Below are 15,152 nucleotides of genomic sequence, written 5' to 3'. Positions count from 1 at the left end.
CTGTCACTTCAAGATCTGACACGCTCACATAGACATACATGCACGCAAAACATTAATGAATATAAACTAAAGATAAATAATTTTTCAAAAAAGAAGAAAGTTTCCTAAGAAAAAAGAAGGAAGGAAGAAAGAAAAAGAGGAAGAGAGAGAGAGGAGAGAGAGAAAGAAAGGGAGAGAGAGAGAAAGAAAAAAGAAAGAAAGGGAGAGGAAGAGAAAGGGAGAGAGAAAGAGAGAGAGAGAGAGAGAGAGAGAGAGAGAGAGAGAGAGAGAGAAAGGGAAAGAAGGAAGGGAGTAAAAAAGAAAGAGGAAGAAAGCAGAGGAAGAAAGAAATGCCCTCCCCCATAGATGCACACACAGGCCAGTTTGAAGGGAACAATTTCTGAATTGAGGTTCACTCTTTTCAGATGACTCTAGCTGGTATCAAGGTAACAAAAACCAGAATGTCCTCAGACTAACCTAAGCCTTGAGCCAGAGGAAAGTCAGGGAAAAAACAAAACCCAAGCATCTTGCAATGCCCTTGGGGGCCGGCGGGCCACAGACAGTGTGGCTACTCAGTGTCACTCCGTAGGCTGCTAGAAACCCAGTCTAGGTGTGGTAGCAGTCGCCTGACCTTAGCAGCCATTGCCTTAACCAGCTTCCTGCCATAGAGCCTCCATGTGCAGGTGAGGCGTCCGTGTGACCCTGGTGCCTCTGGGTGACCCCAAGAGTCACAGCTACCAAAAGGGACCCTGCCAGTAAATCATGACAAGGGACTCGACGGGACAGTCCAAGGACTGTATCACCAGTGCAGGAGAGAGGAACCACTGGAAAAGCGCATGGCCCGGTTTGTGGGCTAAGGTAACAGGCTGCAAGGCTGAGCAGCGCACCAGGTTGAGAGTCTACTGTGTCCTTCCTGGGGAGGCTGCACTTGATGCTGCGAGCGGTGGGATGGGGCTAAGATCTGCACCAGACGTCCTGGCAGTGGGGGACATGGACTTAAAGGGACAAATGAGGCACAGCAGGGGATCCCTGCACGCACATCTGGTGGTGAAAGGTGGAGCCATTGGCTCTGTACAATCAGGGGTCTCCAGAACCACTGCCTGCCAGGCATGGAGGTGCACGCCTGGAATCCCAGTATTCAGAGGCAGAAGCAGGAGGCTCTCCATGCATTCACGGGCTAGCTTGGTCTACATAGTGAGCTCCAGGCCAACCTGGTCTACATAGTGAGGCCAGCCTGGTCTACACAGTGAGCTCCAGTACAGCCTGGCCTACACAGTGAGTTCCAGGACAGCCTGGCCTACAAAGTGAGTTCTAGGCCATACTGATCTACACAGTGAGTTCCAGGCTAGCCTGGTCTACATGAGTCTTGAAGCTAGCCTGGGCTACATAATGAGCTCCAGGCCAGCCAGAGCTATATATAAAACCTTGCCTCAACAACACAGCAAACAAACAAGCAAACCAAAAACAAACAATAACAACAAACGCAGGACAGGACAAGAGAAGGTGTAGCATTGCTGGGCTGTCCCTCCAAGCTTTGTTACCAGCATTCTGGCATGTCCCCACTGGCCCATTGACTCTGGGAAAGTAGGCAGAAAACATATTTCTGAAATTAATTTTTTTTCAGGAAATGAGACAAACCCGTTTCCTTTAAACACTCTCCAGCCCAGTTTGTCTACTACAAGGAGCTGACTCAGCCCTCAGAGAGGTTGGGCCAGTAGGCCACGCCTGAAGCCCCGCCCCACCCCGCCCCCCAGACATGTCACTTCCCGGTGACCAATAGGAATGATCCAGCTGGGGCCAGGTTACACAGTACGTGACTTACTGCAGACCGTGGAAGAGTCAGTGGCAAAGATGTTTGGGCTCAGCAGTGCGCCCTAGTAAGAATAAGTGGGGATCAACACTCAGGAGGCTGAGCTCAGCCTGAGTGCATAATGATTTCTGTTTTTAAAAAACTAAACGGGTAAAACAGGGACCTAGGAAGGAAACCAGTGACAGATGGCAGAAGCCACAGCCAGCAATGGAAGGCACAGGACTGACAGCTGTCTCCTGACCAGCTTCTAAATATTTATAAACACATTCATGTTTTTAAATTAAATTTACTTAGCTTATGTGTGTACGTTCACACATGCACATGTGGAAGTCAGAGAGCAATCTGCGGGGGAGGAGGGAGTCCGTCTCTCCTGCCAAGTGGGTCCAAAGGATGAAATTCAAGTCAATACGTATTACCCACTGGGCCATCCCTGCTGGCTTATGAGCACTTAAAATCAGTTGTTACTTTGTGTCTGTATCTTGGGGGCATACCTATGCCACAGTGCCCATGTGGGGATCAGAAAGCAAGGTGGTGGAGCTGTCCACCTTCACGTGGGGCTGGGAATTGAACTCAAGTCGGCAAGCTTGCGCTGTATGCGTTTTGCCCATTGCACCACCATCTTGCTGGCCCAGGAGCACATGTATTTAATGAGTAGACACTTTTCTTTCCACCTACACTGGTCATAACCAACTGACTGGCGACAATAGATAGTTCTTTTTATTCTTTCTTTTAATTAGTGGGTGTTGTGGGGGGTGATTGGCTTTTTAGTTTTTGGTGTTTGGGGTGTGTGTTTTTTCCTCCTCCTCCTCTTCCTCCTCTTCCTCCTCTTCCTCCTCCTCCTCCTCCTCCTCCTCCTCCTCCTCCTCCTCCTCCTCCTCCCCCCCCTCTCTCTCTGTACACAGAACCACACAAAGCTATCCTCAAGAAGGATAACCTCAATCTTCTGATGCCCCTGCCTCTGCTCCCAAATACTGGGATACACGTGTGCATCACCGAGCCCAGCTAGACTTTCATTTTTGAGCACCATGTGGCCACTCAGCCAGAGTTCAAGAATGGCACAGCAGACAAACCTGCTCTAAAGGGTCCTGTGTTCCGGAGTGGGCAGGTCAGGGACCAGCAACTGCAGTTCAGACTCCACAGGGACTCACACAGAACAGCACATCCTGCTGTCTCAGATACTCATATTGATCCTGGAAGGGGGTATTTTTAGTATCACTATTCTTACTCTGTTTTTCTTCCTAATGTGCTGGGGATGGGACCCAGGGCCACACACGGGCTATGAGTTTCATTATTGTAATCATCACGATGAGACAGGATATCACATAGCCCAGGCTGGCCTCAAACTTAGCTATACACACAAGGATGACTTGCAGTTCTGATCCTCCTGCCTCTACCTACTCAGTGCTAGGATGACAAGAATGTGCCACCTCACTGGGCTTCATGCCACGCTGAGAAACACAGGTAGGGCAAACACTCTCCCCACTGAGCTACATCCTCAGCCCCTGTTTTAAGGATTATTTAATTTAATTAGCTTATTGTTTTGGAGAGAGTCTCATTAAATTACTCAAGCTAGGTCTGCAGAGGTAGTGTAATGGAAAAGTACCCAGGTCCCGTACATGAGACCCAAGCTTTGACTCCTCACTGATAACAAAAGAAGATTGCCTAAAGTGAACTCAAATGTGCAATCCTCCTGCCTCAGCATCTGAAGCATCCGGGGCCGTAGGCATGTGCCCCCTGTGTACCCAGCCAACATTACTGCTTTTACATTTAAAGAAAGAAACTGAGGCCCAGAGAGGATAAGACATTTTCCCAAGGTCACACAGTTCAAGATGGCAGAGAAGCCAATAAATAAATAAATAAATAAATAAATAAATAAATACAGACAGATCTGATGAAATCCTACCCTCTTCCTAAATCTGTGATTCAAGCTATATTCTGGTGTCTCTTGAGAGAAGAGTTTTCCAGTGGACAGTCAGCAGAAGGGCGGGTGAAATCAGCGTTGGCCTATTCAGCTGAGAGTGCTCGATGTATCCATTCCCTGTGGCTACTGTAACAAACCGCCAGGAACTGCTGCAGGGCTTAGAGTCACAAGGTTACAGCTCTAGAGGTCAGGTACCGGCTCCTCCCAGGCTAAACGCAATGACAAGTGTAAAGATCCTTAGCAAGTGTGAAGACCCTCTGGGCTTCCAACCACGTAATCTGTTCCCACCGTTTAGAGCTCGTATAGGCTCTTAACATCCTATGGCTGTCACAGGTCCCTTTTCAGAAGCTTTATCTGATTTCCTTCTTCCACTGTTACATCTCAGATACGACGTACCCTCCTACCTTCCTCTGATAAAAGCCCCTGTGACCTCTTTGGGTGACCCCAATCTCTAGATTCTCAGCTCGGTCATACTTACAGTCTACCATCTGAGGTACTGGGCTCTGGAGACTGAGATATGAACTGCTTTGGGTACCCACAATTCTGCCAGCGTGCTTACTCAGCATTGGAAATTCCTGGCGTGGGTACTCAGAGCCAGGGTCCAGTAGAGATCCTCAGCTTAAATTCCAACTCTCTCAGTGCTGGTAGATCCAAGAATAGAACTCTCCTAATTTTTTTGAGGCTTCCCTGAAAGGTCAGAAGGCTCTTCCTCCTAGTGTTCTGTGAAGGTCAGATGTTTGCAGCATGGAGTTCAATAGATGGCAACCATTATCAAACCCCAACCTGAATGCCCTGTGGTAATAGATGGTCTAGTTAGGGTTAATACTGCTGCAATGAAACAACATGACCACGTGTGTGTGTGTGGGGGTGTGCGCTCGTGGGTGTGTATGCACACGTGGGTGTGTATGTGTGGGTGTGTGTACATGTTCTTATGTGTGTGCACATGCATGCGTTTGTGCACACATACATGCATGCATGCATGTGTGTGTGTGTGTGTGTGTCGTGTGTCTGTGCGAGTGCACGTGCAGGCGGGGTACTTGGCATGAACTCAAGCAGGGCAGGAACCTGGAGGCAGGAGCTGAGGAAGAGTGCTGCCTCCTGGCTTGTTCCTCATGGTCGTTCTGACTGCTTTCTCCAGCACTCAGGACCACCAGTCCAGGGGTCCCCGCAATGGACTGCGCCTTATTAATCACTCATTAAGAAAATGTCCTACGCACGGCATTTTTTCGTTTGGGGTTCCTTCCACAAAGATGACTATAGCTTGCGTCAAGCTCACAAGACAGCACAACAGGTAACAGAAAGTCACTGTTTCAGAGTCACCTCTTTGGATCATTTCCTCCAAGGACGCATGCCTCGGGCCCTGGTGAGCTGGCAGTGTGATGGGATAAGGAGGAAGGCAGCTCCTGTGTGGGAAGATGCAAGAAAAAAAGTCCATTAAGGTAGAAGGTTGGACAGGGTGAGCAGAGCACGCTTCCTTTGTGACTCTCTTGGTTTTTCTCTTAGTCAGCTTTGACTATTAAGTCCTTGGTCTCCCCTCATTGGGAAGAGCCCGACCTCTCCAGCTAGATTACTCTACCTAGCAGAGTAGGGGCGGGTCTGGGACTGGATCCCGTCATGGAAAAGTACCAGTATTCCTTGTTTCCACCTTTTGGACTGTCTGAATGACCTGCCTCGAGTCTGTCAGGGCAAAATGCCAACACAAGATTGGGCTGTGCAGGGTTAAGAGGGGGTTGAGGGAGAATGCTCAGGGCGGGGGAATCGGTGGGAACCTAGGCCTGGTTCAGAGTAAGGATACAAGATGTTGTCAGCAGTTACTCTTGTGCTCTGAGCCTCTATTTCCAAAAATGCCTTTTGCACCTCCAAAACCACAAGCCATTCCCAAATTAAGCCCTTGCTAGCTATTAGTGCAACGTATAGATTGTGATTGGACTCCGGAAGTATACAGCTTGGTGAATTTGCCCATCAGGGGTACCCAGGAATTCCAAGTGAATTTGGCTGCACCCAAGCTGTGCGGTTTATCCAGAAAGCGGTCACCCCCCAGTAGGAGGCGCTTTTGGTCCCCAGCCGAATTCTCTGACTCCCGGGCTGCCCAAGGACTTCTCAGGCCTTTAACTTCAAAGAGCTGGGCGCGCACCCACGAAGCCACCCAGGTCGGAATTCAGAGCTGGCAGGAGACGCAGATCCGTGCCTGGAGTCGTGGGGTTCCTAGGCAAACTTCCAGGCAGGTGAGGCGCCCTCCCCAACTCCAGGCGGAGGAAGAAGCCAGCCTGTGATTCGCTGGAAAGTTTTCTGCCAAGCCGGGAACGCGTTCCTTAAGGGGACACTACTGACTAGGGCTCAAAGTAGCGATCCGGAGAGCGTCCGGGACACCAGAGAATGGGGAGCTGGCGGAGAGCATGAGCTGAGAGGTTGGGAAAAGTTCGCTTCCTTCCTCCTTCCAGGAGTCTCGGGTGGAAAGGAGTCGGCGCCCTGCGCGCACAGGAAGGTGTGTTTACAGACAGGTGAGGTTGCCGAACAGGGACTCGCAGCTCCCATTATCCCGCAAGTGGCCCCCTAGACAGCCATTTCCCAGGCGCAGAGTGGGAGGCCCAGGACCCTGCACTGCGTTGCGCAGCTCCGCCCCAGGGTCCGGGTCCCCGCCTGGTGGCGTAGGGCGCAGGGTGGGCAGGTGGGCGGCGCCTCCTGCGAGCGCCCTCGGTCCCTCCCTCCCTCCCTCCCTCCTGCTCTCCGCGCTGTGGGCCGTGCTGGCTGATCACCACAGAGGTCCCTGGGCCGCGTGCCCACTCCACGCCGTGCTCCCCGGCTCCGGCTCCGCGACCCGTGATTGCCTGGGGTGGGGGTGTCGCGGAACCCCCAGCCCCGGGCCTCCGGACAGAGACCCGGCGTGGCTCGCTGCCTTCGGGGTGAGTCTGCGTCCCCGCACTGAAAAGTGTGCGGTAGGGCCCGAGTTTGGTATCTTTGCGTCCCGGAGCATCATGTCGGACATGTTCCTCAGGGGACTCCGGGCCCCGCACCCTCAGCAGCCGCACCCGGCCGATGTGGGGTACTCCCGCCTCCCCGCGTCGCTCTGGCTTCGGCCTCGGGGGCCCCCTGTTGGCGGGGACAGGTGGCATCCGCTTGTGTCTGGACAGAGGCACCTGGGCACTGGTGCTTTTGAGAGGAAAGAACTTGGATAGGGCACTGAGCCGGCCGCGTGAGCCCCTGTCCTTGTAATGTGGGAGTGGACACTATCTACTCTTAACTTCCTTCTGACTGTTACCGCATTAAGAAGCAATGAAGGGGTGGAGAGCCAGGGGTCCTCCAGGATCCTTGGTTTCTTCGCCTGTAAAATGGGAATGACGGAGCGCTGGGCTGAAGCTAAGCATTCACAGACCAATGGCCGTAGGTAAGATACAGGGTGCAGAGGAGAACAAAATACCTATGACACAGTAAGTTTGCTCGTAATTGGTGTGAGTGTTGGGGGTGCATTTGAGGAGGGAACACCAAGTCTCATTATCACATTGGCCACTTTAAGAGAGAAATTTTTTTCTCAACCACAAGGTAGGAGCAGGAGTCCTGTCCTGGAATCTGCAAGGTGGTGTGGGTTGCTCCTCTGATGGTGCATGTGGCCCTGAGCTAGGTCCTTGGCCAATATGGGAACTTAGAGATGGAAGTCGGGAGCAGAGTCAAGGGGCAGGACCTAAGTAAGCTAAGCAGGCTTGCAGGGGCGGGGGATCTCCACCTGTCCCCTCCAGGACCTCCTCTGGTTTTTGTTTTGAAGGATAACTTGAAGGTTGGTCTCAAAGGTCAAGCAGCTTCCCCACTGAGACCTGTCACTCACGGGTCCTTGGGAGAGTTACTCCTTTCCAAAGATCTCCCTCAGAAATGATCAAAGATTTCCCCAACCCAGACAGAAAGAAAAGGGTGACTGGAGAGAAAGAGAGACTGGTGTCGATTCTGTTGGTCATTTGGGCATCGACCACGACTAGGCCTGGCCAATCAGGCAATCAAGGAAGTCAGTGGTAGATATGACAAGGGTTGTGTGAGGGAGAGTGGACAGTCCCCTCACCCCCTCTGAGCCTGTCTCCTCCTCTAAGATGGGAACGCCGACCTCCTAGACTTCAGTAAGGCATCGGTGGCATATACTCTGTAGTTAACATATTAGTGGGCCTAGAGAGAGAAAAAAGTGAGGACTGGTGTAGTCATCGAGATGTCGGCATCCCTGGGGACAGGAGAGGAAGATGTCGGAGCGGATGAGATGACAGGAACAATAATGTGGAGGTCTATAGGTGTGGGAATGTGCTGGGTGGGGTTCCATTCGGGTAGTGTGAGTGGGTTTGTGAGTGGGTTGAGGGGAAAGTTAAGGTCCAGGGGTTTACGATGAGATGGACTGGACTGGCAGGGGTGTGTGGAAGCATCCCACGAAGTGAGCAGAGGTAGATCAAGCATTTTGTGTTAGCCAGGAGCTGCTGAAGGTGGATAGTGTGGACACACGTTCTATTCTAGGTCTTAAGGCAGGGGAGTCATCTGATCTTAAGGTTCAGATAATTCTGGCGTGAGGGTTGGGGGCTGGGGTCTCAGGGATAGAGTACTTGCTTGTCATGTGTGGCCCTGAGTTCTATCCCTGGCACCAAACAAGTCACGGCCGAAACGACTAGACATTCTTTTTTTTTTTTTTTTCTTTTTTTTTGGAGCTGGGGACCGAACCCAGGGCCTTGTGCTTGCTAGGCAAGTGCTCTATCACTGAGCTAAAGCCCCAACCCCACGACTAGACATTCTTAAACTTAATTCAGAAAGACTTAATTCAGCCAGGAGGAGGCAAACTGGCTCTGGACAGTAGAGACACTGAGGGGCACTGGGTAAGGGACCATACAGGAGACAGGGATTAACTTGGGACCTTCACATGTGACTGACGATCGAGGGCAAGATTCCTGAACTCCATGGGAGGCCCAAAAAGCTGCTCTCTTTCCCACCAGAGAGTCCACAAGCTCCCAGGATGTTGGCAGGGCCCGGACTCTCCAGCTGTTGCTTGGGTTCCTGATGTCACAGGTTCAGGGCCTTTCTCTGGCTACAGTGGGTACAGAAGAGGCAGCTCCTGCTGATGTCCTCTAGGAGCAGCTTGGCCTTTCAGGGTTTTATTGGGGGGGGGGGGCTGCAGATGTACAGCAACATATTTCTGCATGTTTGCCCTTCCCCATTCTGAGGCTGGCAGGGAGCCTCTCCCATCTCTTGTTGTAGCTGCAGATCAAAAAGAGATCCCAGGGCGGGATTCTAGGGAGTGAGAGGCACTGGGAAAGTTCCAGAAGCTTCTCTCCACGGGGTGTGAGGAATCTGTATCTGGCCTGCTGCTTCCTTTCACTTTTATGGCCAGTGCCCTGGCACTCGGGGATACGTCCTGCACTTAGCAGTCTCAGGAACACCCTCTGTGTGTCAAGTCTCTCGTTGCCTAGAGCCAACTGGAGGATTCTGTCGTGAGGCAGGTAGAAAGGGGCTTCTAGCCATCCGAGCGCCACACTCACAAGTAACTCAGAAGGACCGGAGACCTGTGCATGCACACTAAAGCCCAGACTCCCTTCTGGGGTCCTTCATGAGATCCAGAGGGGGTGTGGCCACATGGGGGACAAGTTGTATGATTTTATAGTTTCTGGGTCTTTCTGGACATTCCATCGAGTCCTGCTTCTCCCCAGCCTGGACAGGTGGCACAGCCTAGCCTGGCCTGACGGTGTCTTTTTTTTTTTTTTTTACCCAGCCCTTGGCGCCAGGCCTCCTCTCCTGGGAGCTCTTGTTTGGTTTTCTTTCCCTGCCACAGGCCAGGCTGCCCTGACCACTTCCAGATGGTCCAAGACAGGGGCCAGAAATCTGACAGGTGGGTCTATGCTGTCCCAGCCACCACACTGTAGGTTGATTCCTGAATCCCCTCTCTCAATCCCCCCGTCCCATCTCAGAATGCCGGCTTGCCATCCGCTGTTCAGCTGTTCACTCTGGCTCCGGTCTCCCCTGGCCTAGATTTACAGGCTCAGCCGCCCTCACATTTGCATGCCGGTCACTTCAGGACCCAGGGTGTGGGAACCGGCAGGGGGTGGCCTTAGCTTTAGAAGTCCAATCTCCTATTCTTACAAATGGGGAAACTGAGGTCGGAGGAAAGGGAAGGACATGTCTGAGATTAAAGCCAGGGCCAGATTTTGATGTTCCCAGTTCTGTCTTGGGTAATTTATTGTTTTATATTATTTTATTTTATTTACTATTAGTGTGCGAGTGCAGGTGTGTACATGCCAGAGCACGTGTGTAGAGGCCAGAGGAAAGCTTTTGGGAGTCAGTTGTCTCTTCTACCTTGGTTCCTGGGGATGGGAACTCAGGTCATCAGCCTTGGCAGCAAGCACCTTTCCTGCTGAGCCATCTCACAGGATGTCTCTCAGGGTCCTTCTGTTTGTCTGTCTGTTGTGGGACAATCTCATGTAGCCCAAGCCAGCTTTGAGCTCTGTATGTAGCTGAGGGTGGGTGGCTTCTGATCCTCCTGCTTCACCTCCTGAGTACAAGGAGCACAGACATCCAGCACCACACCCAGCTTAGGAGGGCTGGAGCTGCGGCCTCTCCGGTTTACCACTTTCAGATCCGGTCTGTTCATTGTCACCTGGGAGGGAGCTGCCGGTGACATGTGTCTGTCACTCCCTCATCCACTGAGCCGTGCAGGTGTCTCTGCCTGCAGACTAAGGGAACCCCTGCTTCTCCAGATGGCAAGCACACACATGCTCTGTAAGGACAGGAAGCGACAGTGTCGTAGACCCAGCGACACTGGCTGTAAGGCTGATTGACCTTACCCTGCAGTGCTGCATCTGGTTTTGCCTTCTGAATTATTACACTCTGAAGGGACAAGTTTCCCCCTATGAGTTCTGGCATGCTAGACTCATGTCCTTCTACACAGTAGCCATCAGCAGTTCAGGAGTCTGGCTTTTAGGGTCAGTTCAGTCAGGAACACTGCCTTGATTCAAATTCTCTAACACAGTTCAAGGTGCACGGGGCTTCGGGGTCCGTGCGTCTGTGAGTGTTAAGGAGACGTCTGTTCCCCATGAGGTCTTTAGAAAGAGGAAGCTGGGCCTATGGATGGGGCTGGTGGGAGCCCAAGGTCACACTGAGGAAAAGTCTAATTTTAGCTGTGTTCATTTTAAACCAACCAGTGATACCACCCCTGGCCCCATGGCTTTCCCAGACTGGGAATCCCTCTTCCGGCCTCTTCACATGTGCACTGGCACACACATACACAGAGGCATATAACATGTGCACAGACATACATACTTTAAAGATTAAAAAAAATTTCTTTTTCCGGAGCTGGGGACCGAACCCAGGGCCTTGCACTTGCTAGGCAAGCGCTCTACCACTGAGCTAAATCCCCAACCCCAGTAGTATTGTATTTTGAGACATGTTTTCTCTATGTAGCCCTGGCTTACCTGGAACTCTCTATGTAGACCAATCTGGTCTCAAACTCACAGAGATTCTCCTGCCTCCATAGTCCTACCATTTAAAGGCATGTGTCACCAATTCTAGCATATTTTTATCAATTTTTTAAAAATTTACATTTATTGTTATTGTTTTTGTTGTATTATTATTGTTAGTGTGTATGTGAGAGAAAGAGAGAGAGAGAGACACAGAGAGAGACACAGAAAGAGAGGGAGAGAGAGGTGAGGTACACTGGTTCCAAGAGAGAGAGACAGAGACAGAGACAGAGATAGAGACAGAGAAAGATGGGGTGCACTCATTCCAAGGTATGACTGCTGAGATCAGAGGACAATTTGCAGGAGGTGGTTCTCTCCTTTTGCAAAGCTTGGCTTCATAGTGTATATACCCTGGATTCAGAAGTTCCCTTTTAAATAATTCAGAGACCTTCAAAGTAAAATGTGTCACCAAGTGGTGCACCATCAGGTTTGGTCTCACCGCACCTATCTTTGCTCACTGAGCCACGTCTCGGGCCCATGGGAAGTCTGTGTGTGAGTGTGGTCTGAGTCAAGCCGCACATGTGGGTCTCTACAGTGAGAGCTCTGGGCATTCCTACTCTGGGCCACTGGCTTTTTATGTTGTGGTCCTGGGAACTCAGGATTCCTTGGACAGTTCCCAGAGAGCAGCACAGGCTTTGCAAGGACGGAGCTCAGGGGTGGGAGAGAGGCAGGGCCAACAGGAAGGAGGAACTGCTTGTAAATGCTCCAGATATACCCAGGCTGCTGAAAGATCCCTTTTAAGGGATTCAGAGACCTTAAAAGTAAAATATATTACAAAGTGGAGAACCAGTCTTTACACAGCTTCCTCAATTCTTCGTAGAAGAAACAGAGGCAGGGGGCGGGCGGGTGGCTGCCAGGCCTCACTCTGATGAGTGTTTCCAGGTGGAGACAATGATGGCGTTCCAAAGGAGGCTAGGCAGTCAGTGTGAGGTAGCAAACTGGCCTGGACCCACATCTGCAGCACAGACCGGACTGGCTGAAGGCCACACTGTGTGTGCACACGGACCAATCTTTGCAAAACCCCACTGCTGTCTGGCAGCAGTCCTGCTTATAGTGCTGACACAAGGCGTCACTCTGTCAGGGCTGAAGAGATGATTTAATGTTAAGGGCACTGGCTGCTCTTGCCAAGGACCTGGGTTGGGTTTGGTCCCCAGAACCCACATGGCAGCTCATAACAGCCTCTAACTCCACTTCCAGAGGATCCGACGTCCTCTTCTGGATTCTTTGGGTGCCTGCGCACACACAGCACACACATACAAGTCAATTAAAAAGAAATCTGTTTCTAAAAGCACACATGCTTCAATGGGAGCACTCATCCAGCACCCAGGCATAATAACCCTACTTCCTGTTCCATTTCTACTTCCTCTTCCTCCTCTTCCTCCTCCCCCTCCTCCTCCTCTTTAATATTCTCTTTCCTTTTTGGAGACAAGGTCTCACATATCCCAGGCTGGCCTCAAACTTCCCAAGTTGCCCAGCATGACCTTGAACTCCTGAACCACGTGCTATTCTGGGATTACAGACTTACCCTCTACACCCATTTTAGGTGGGGCTCTGGCTCAAACACAGAACCTTGTGCATGCTGGGTGAGCTGTACTCTAGGGAACTATACCCCAGTCCTTGTCTGTCTGTCTGCCTACTTGCCTACCTGTCTCTGTCTCTCTGTCTTTCTGTCTGTCTGTTTGCTTGCCTACCTGTCTCTCTGTCTGTGTGTGTGTGTGTGTGTGCCTGTGTGTGTGTTTGTGTAGCATGTGTACCTGTCTAGTACTTTATAGATGACAGACAACTCCCCAAGACTGTCTCCCTGAACTAAGAGGACCAGGACCAGTTAACTTCACCCAACAAATGTTGGTGGAACCAGAACCCAAACTTCCCAAGGTGGGCCAGTGCCTTTGAGATCATGGTCTCATGTGATATACAGTTCTGAAAGTCTCCCGAAGGCTCTGGTGTGCTCCGTGCAGGAGACTTGATGTGACCGCTGGGACTAACCCTGGGCCTTGCATATGTTAAGCTCCAGGCCTAAGTACTCTCGGTGGAAACTTCTGGGTGACCAGCTTCTTCTCAACCTCAGGTCTGGAGAGGGGCTGAGAACTGACTTAATCCTTTTTCCATGCGTTCCCCTGCCCCCACTGTCTGGCTTGAGTAGGGTGTGGACCTGAACTGTTGATATTGGTGGAAGGCATGTGATTTGTTTGTTTGTTTGTTTTGTTTTGTTTTGTTTTGTTTTGTTTTGTTTTTTGTTTGAGACAGGATTACAGCAATCTGAAGAATCTTCAGGTCTTTAGTACCGTGAGCCACTGTTTACGGTTGGGAGAAATGGGTTGGGACTGCTCCTGGGCAACTCGTGTTTTCAAATGGTCAGCAGTACAAACGGTTGTCTGGGTTCATAGCCCAAGCCTCGGTAAGAATATTTGCATAAACAAATTGATAAACAAATGCACCGGTACAGTCCTTAGTGACAGTCTGTTATCAAGAGAGGCAGCCCCTTCCCCCCAGGGATGCCGCCTATGGTCCTGAGGGAGTCTTAGGTGAATGTTCCACTCGGTTGGAAACTGATCAGGGGATCTGGGACCAGGAGGGAGGAGGGGCTAGCCCAAACTCAAGAGTGCAGGAAAGAGCTTTATTTTGTTTTAGAGACAGCACCTCACGTGGCACAGGCTAGCCTAGAACCGTACAGCTGATGATGACCTCGAACTCCGAGTCCACCCGCAGAGCCCTGAGATTGCACGCCGGCACACCGGCTTGCTGAAATGCTGAGAACTGAATCCGAGGACCTCGCTCTAGGCAAACATGATACCTACTGGTCTAGGTCCCCCAGCCTGAGGGGAAGGACTTTAAAGAACTGGAGTCTGAGTTGAACTGGGAAGGGGAACGAAGCCACCTAGTGGATGTAGCATCCTGTGCAAAATTCCTGAAGTAGTAGAGTTAAGTTCGTATGGGACCATAGAGCTGCGAGGGTGGGGCGGGGAAAACCTACAGAATTTCCTTCTACCAGTTATTTTAGTGGTGGCAGTCCCCCCCCCCAAATATTAAAATTAGAGCTGCTATGCAATCCAGCAATTCACTTCCGGGTACAGCCCCAAAAGAATTGGGCTCAGAAGAGACATTTGTACCTTGTGCTCCCAGTTGTCTGTGAGAGCAAGAGTGTGGAAGGGATGTTCACTGGCGAATGTGTAAACACACAGAGCGTGGCCCAGACAACACATACCCTTCAGCCTCTGGCACACGTTACCTGAGGACTTTATGCTAAGAGACAAAGCCTGGGAAAAGGCAAAAGGGGGGGGGGGATTGGTTCATGGTGGGCAGAGCTTACTGGGCAAACTTGAGGACCTAGGCAGATCCTTCAGGCAGAAGAGTGGATGGATTGGTTTCCATGGATAAATAGAGGGAGACCTTGAGCTACCCTGTGCTGGGGAGGGGCTCGGGTTTTCACAGTGTGACTGCTGAATGGATGGGTGTGCTGTCTGTCCACGACGGTTGGCCTATGACGAGAGGGTCCTTAACGCCACCACCAAATGGCCTGCTTAAAACTTGGTAATGAGGCTGCTGAGATGGCTTAGTGGGTAATGAGCTTACCTAATAATCCTGACCGCCCCCTACCCCAACTCTACCCCCAGAGCCCATGAAAAGGCGGAAGTCACAATGCTGTCCTCTGACCTCCACGGGTCAATAATATTTTAAAAAACTTGGTAGGATAATGGAATTTATATCATAAAGAGCAAATGGGATGGCCCAGTGAAAAATTGGGGTTGGGGGGAGGACCCAGAATCATTTTGGAAACACGGCTCTGTACTCATTGAATTTTCTTGCAGATCAGCGTGACTCTTTCTTGGTTTTTGAAGTTCAGGGCACACAGGAGAGGCAGTTCCTGCCTTCGTGGAGCTGACGCCCAGTCAGTGAACTAGGGAGCAAACCGTTGAGATTAGTAAACTAGCACCACAGACAGAGCTGAGCTAGCCTTTCTTGCTGCCTGCAC

General features: G+C 51.1%; 1 protein-coding gene across 5 annotated transcripts in view; it reads left to right on the top strand.

Moving 5' to 3' along the window:
• The first annotated feature begins 5,762 nt into the window (after positions 1-5,762).
• Tmem51 (transmembrane protein 51) overlaps positions 5,763-15,152 on the top strand; it is a 50,054-nt gene continuing 40,664 nt past the window's right edge. Inside the window, exon 1 of one of the 5 annotated variants that reach the window (XM_006239314.5) lies at positions 5,763-6,211. The gene's annotated coding sequence lies outside the window, so the exon portion shown is untranslated. Of the gene's footprint in view, positions 6,212-6,370; positions 7,096-15,152 lie in introns of those variants that run through there. The other 4 variants (NM_001109273.1, XM_063288298.1, XM_006239313.5 and 1 more) reach the window with 4 other exon arrangements.

The sequence above is a fragment of the Rattus norvegicus genome, chromosome 5, assembly GCF_036323735.1.
Source record: "Rattus norvegicus strain BN/NHsdMcwi chromosome 5, GRCr8, whole genome shotgun sequence".
Taxonomy (NCBI): Eukaryota; Metazoa; Chordata; class Mammalia; order Rodentia; family Muridae; genus Rattus; species Rattus norvegicus.
The sequence above is the reverse complement of the archived record's forward strand: the minus strand, read 5'-3'. Positions and strand labels throughout refer to the sequence as shown.